The sequence below is a fragment of the Mauremys mutica genome, chromosome 25 (genome assembly GCF_020497125.1).
Source record: "Mauremys mutica isolate MM-2020 ecotype Southern chromosome 25, ASM2049712v1, whole genome shotgun sequence".
NCBI lineage: Eukaryota > Metazoa > Chordata > Testudines > Geoemydidae > Mauremys > Mauremys mutica.
Window position 1 is genome coordinate 1,499,306 of NC_059096.1, and position 4,822 is coordinate 1,504,127.

Here is a 4,822-nt window from a genome sequence, read left to right on the forward strand (position 1 = left end):
GGGCTCGCCAGCCTGGCTGAAAACCACTGTAATAAGGCCTTTGGGGGAGCAGGACCGTAGGGTGTTAGTTAAGATGAGTCTCTAGGACGCATGCTGGGATGTTGATTGATCTGTAACACTTGGTTTCCAGGGTTTCCGTTCACTAGTATTGAGTCTCTGCCCTCTGTGAAATAATCTTATCCTCGCTTTCTCTAGGATCGAAGCTAAGCGCTGCATGCTCAGCGGGGTCCAGATGGAACTAGCAACCTAGGGTGTAACTGTTCCTTTGGGAGCAGCAGGCCTGGTCCGTCCCCCCCACTCCCAACATGCTATAAAAACTCCACGGCCCATCTGTGCCACAACAACTGTTTTTCTGCATAGAAAAGCCAGGGCCGGCGTTAGGGAGTAGCATGCACGGCAGTTGGCTGGGACCCCATGCCACAGGGGGCCCTGCAAAGCTTAGTTACTCAGGCTTCAGCTTCAGCCCTGGGTGGCAGCCACGGGGCTCGGGGCCTGGGCTTCAGCCCTGTTTTGGCTTTCGGCCCTGGGCCCCAGTGAGTCTAATGCCAGCCCTGTTTGGCGGCCCCCCTGAAACCTGCTCATGGCCCCCCAGAGGCCCCGGACCCCTGGTTGGGAACTGCTGAATTAAAGGAAGATTTGTGGCCTGTGTTCTGCTGAAGATCAGAGCACTCTGGTCTCTTCTGGTCTAAGAAGCCAAAACCAGAGATGTGGGTCTGGATTGGCAGGGTTCCAAGCAGAACCTCCCATCTCCTTCTTAAACCCCAACGGTTCTGAGCCGAAGAACCCAGCCTTGCTCCAGCTCCGGCGACGGTGCGTGATTGGTGCTGTGACCACCCAGATAGCCTGCCACGGCAGGAGCCACGGGAGCTCTCAGGAGAGAAGGGGCATGAGTGGGGCAGGGGATAGCAGCGGAGCTAGGACTGGCTGCGTGCACAGCATAGGGGGATGAGCGAGGAGGGGCAGCATTTACACCCCCTCATTTCCTCTGAAACTTCTGTCTCTCATCTCCTGGCTAAATAGGTGCTTCCAGCCCTGGAGGATAATTAAGACTCCCCAAATGCCCCGTAATTAGAGGGGAAGGTTGCTGTGAAAGCCTCAAGCTCGCGCTCCACATGCAGGAGCCAGAGAGACAATTTTCTAGGAAATCAATTACAAAGCCTGCGCTCCCTTCCCAGCTCCGACAAGCTGCACCACAGCAGGTCCTAGGGAGCTCAGCTGAGACAACACAGTGTGTGCCTGGGCCTGGACACTGCTCCAGCTGGCCTTCGGTTACCCTCGTGGGCTCTTTTTGAGAATTCAGCAAACGCAAAGCTGCTCTGCAGAGCAGCAAGGCTGCTGGCCCTGCCTTAGCCATGTCCAGGGGAGGAGCCAAGCGATTTCCAGTTCTAGGCAGGATTCTGCAAAGGCTGCTTGGAAAAATCCACCTTTTCGAAGCTGCCATGCGGTGCCTTTGCTGTGTTAGAAACCTTTTCATGCCAAGCTGTTCCCCAGCAATTAGCTCTCCGGACCCCAGAACTAGAGTGTCCTGCTGCTAGGGACAAACCTGCGTTCCATTAAAAACGGCAGAATGCAAAGTGTAATTAAAAACTCTCAGTCTGACAGCACTGTGATCCCAGCCGCTTCTAAGGGGCGTTCGTTCGCCTGGTGCTGCATTACAGGGGCTCGCAGGCAGAATCATGGGCAGTAGTAGATAAGGAAATCAGGGCAGATTCCACAGATTTCTGCTGAGTATTACCCCTTATTCTCCCTCCCCCAGAGTGAGCGCGATGTTCACACACCGGCCGGCCGGCCGGCACCTCTCCCATCTGCAGCTGGCCTGGAGTTCTGTGGGGCCTGCTGGGGGACGCTGCAGAGCGTAACAAGATGATGGATCTTCCCTAACTCAACGTGGCAGGGCAGGGCAGGGCGCTGTGTAGGCACGGCACCCTGCGGCATGCCACCCACACGCACGTGGCCGCGGTCCAGATGCGCATGCCCCTGTGGTGTTATCACAGGCGCTCCTCCGAGGAAATCGTGCTGCCTGGACTGCACCTTTTACAGGGAAGGGAGTGTGTCTCGGGATGAGCCAAACTGCAATACCAGGACACAATGTACTAAGTGTAGACCAGTGATCCCCAACCTGGGCGGACTGCCCCGTAGGGGGGCCCAGAGGAACACAGGGGGGCATGGTGGGGTCCAGGCAGCCCCCATGGGGGGCAGGGAGGGAGTGCCAGCCAGCCCCACTCTGCCCCCAGCTCCACCCCAGCCCTGCCCCCAACCCCTGGTCCAGCCCCTCCGGCCTCGGCCACTGGCGTCCAGCCCCGCTCCCAGTTGCAGCTCCGTTCCTGCACCTGGCCCCCAACTCCCAGCCCTGACCATGGGCCCATGTCTGGCCGCAGCCCCCAGCTCCTGGCCCCGACCACAGCCCCAGCTGCAGAGTCAGCCCCGCTCCCAGCCCTGGCTCCCGACCATGGCTCCTGTTTGTGTGGGGGGGTGGGGGCGGGAGGCACAGACCAGGTACCGGGGGGGGGGGGTGGCCTGGGGCCAGAAAAGTTCGGGAAGCACTGGTCTAGATAGAAGACGTTAGTAACAAGAGTCTCCTCCAGAGAAGCTAGGAAGAATGCTGCAGTGGCATCTGGCAAGCTAAGGCAAGATACAGACAGGAGACGCTCAAACTTCTGCTTGGGAAAATATTCAGAGAAGCTGGCAGGTGCAAAGAGACAGTGAGTGTGTGTCCCTGTGAATATACAGTTTGCTCAGCTCAAATGCAAAGGGTTTAAGCCCAGCCATACACCCTTTGACAGGCAAGACCTTAGGCTGGAGGATGGGAAATGCGTGTGTCGCAGCAGACCTTGAGCTGGGGTAAATCAGTGTCACTTCGCTGACTTCACCAGAGCTGTGCCGATTTTTGCCCAGCGAGGGGCTGGCCCAGGGTATAGAATCTCAAAGAAATGCTCTCCTCTCTGCTTCATCTCCTTCCACCCCAAACCCTCCACGACATGGTCACATTTTGTTGCCAATGTTAGTAACGGAAAATTTTCGTTTTCGATTTGCATTTTCTGCATTCGGGTTTTTTCTCCCCGTTTTTCCCACTGGAAACAAAGATGGAAAACCCACTTTTCACCCCTATTTACCATCTTCCAACTTTCCTCGGGGCTTGTATGTATCTGGCTGCTATAAGAGAACTGGCATCCATCAACAGATTTCTCAGCCAGAGGAGTCTGGACATGTCTTGCTGCAGGGAAAGCCCCTGATTTGTAGATGTTAAAAGTGACCTTGGTTTTCTCAGCTAGATCAGTCGCTGGCCAAACGGCACTGCTGACAGGTCATGTGGATTTTCTATTGTGAAAGAGGTTTGTTTGCTTGGTGCAACTTGCTGTGTGTGTGTTTCCTTCACAAATCTGGAGAGGGCGGTGAGCTGAATTCTCTATTGAATTCCCTGTTCTAGTCCCATTTTTTGGTGGAAACTGATGGAACTGGAGTTTCTAGCAATTATTGTGAGCTGAGAATAACCCCAAAACCAGAGGAGAAGAGGCGGAAAGGCCCAAGGAATAGACTGTGGCATCCTGGACTCTTCAATGCAGCTTGCTGGGCTGCACAATCACAACTGGCCTGAGACTCCTTGGTGACTCCAGCACATGTATAAAATCCTCATTTCTCAAGGTTGTGCGTGGCTTTTCTGTGGGAGTTTATGGGCTGCCCCTGCCCCTGGTGCCACCTACCATGTGATGCTCAGCAGCCCACCTTGCTGCTGCTGCTGCTTGCTCTTGGAAAAGGAAAATAAATCCAAATAACCCCTCCAAAGGGGGAGAGAATGTTTGGCACGTTGGCCGGAGCCACCACAAGCAGGGATGGAAATTGGACAGCGGAAGAGCTGGGCAGGCTTCCTGGGCCAGCCGGCCTGTTTGTGCTGTAACTGGCCGACCCTGGGCTAAGGCCACTTCTGCTCTCCCCTCAGTACTGGCTGCCCTTGGCATCTTGTTAGGATGTGGAGAGTCAATAGAAAGATGTTGATGTTAATAGGGGTCGATAACACACGGGTCAAGGCGTTATGGGGGGGCAGGAACGGGTTTTGACCGCTGTTTGTCTAGATATTCCAAGTGGGGCTCCATTCACCCCCATACTCACGTCTCAACCTGCCCCCGGTGCCTAGACACCGCAGTGAGGGGTGCTGTGGGAGGCACTTGAGAGATCCTTGCTTCCACTGAGGACTGGACAGAGATCTCACCAGGCCACCAGCACCATTTCGTTCCTGGCTGGGTAACAAGAAGAAGCTTTTCTCTGAAATGCCATTGCCCTGGTCTGCAAGGCATCAGGGCTGGGAATCAAAGCCAGGTCTGCCCCGTGGCACCAGCTCCGGCTGATCTGTCAGCCTGGCTGGCATTGGAGAGTCTTGTGAGCGAGGGTGTGGCTGGGTATGTTTACTCTGCAAAACCAGGTGTGTTCTTAACTGGGGTTAGCTAACCCAGGCTAACACAGCAGGGGAGGTACAGTACCTCAGCTTCAACTCGGGCCAGCAGCTCCAGTTCCACCCCAGGGGTCCTATAGGCTTTGACTTGAGCTGTGGACCCCAGGTAAAAGCAGAGCTGCTGTGTCCTCACTGCTGTTTTAACCTGGGTTAGCTAACCCCGGTTAAGAGGATGCCTGGTTTTGCAGTGTAGATGTACTCCTAGGCATCGAAAGGCTTCTGGTGCTGGGCTGGGAGCTGGAAAGGTGGTGTCATGAGTTCACCAGACCTTGGTGTTAATTATCTGTAGGCTGCTCCAAGGATGTTACCAGGGCACCCAGAGGATTCAGGGGGCCTAGGGTCTTCGGCGGTGGGTGTCCTTCCGCTCCAGGTCTC

The 4,822-nt window shown here is 55.5% G+C and overlaps 1 long non-coding RNA gene across 1 annotated transcript; it reads left to right on the forward strand.

The window, feature by feature from the left end:
• Positions 1-1,715: 1,715 nt before the first annotated feature.
• LOC123356252 lies at positions 1,716-3,586 on the forward strand. The gene is made up of 3 exons (XR_006575303.1): positions 1,716-2,090; positions 2,586-2,702; positions 3,428-3,586. It is a non-coding gene; the product is annotated as an uncharacterized LOC123356252 (long non-coding RNA).
• The last annotated feature ends 1,236 nt before the right edge of the window (positions 3,587-4,822 follow it).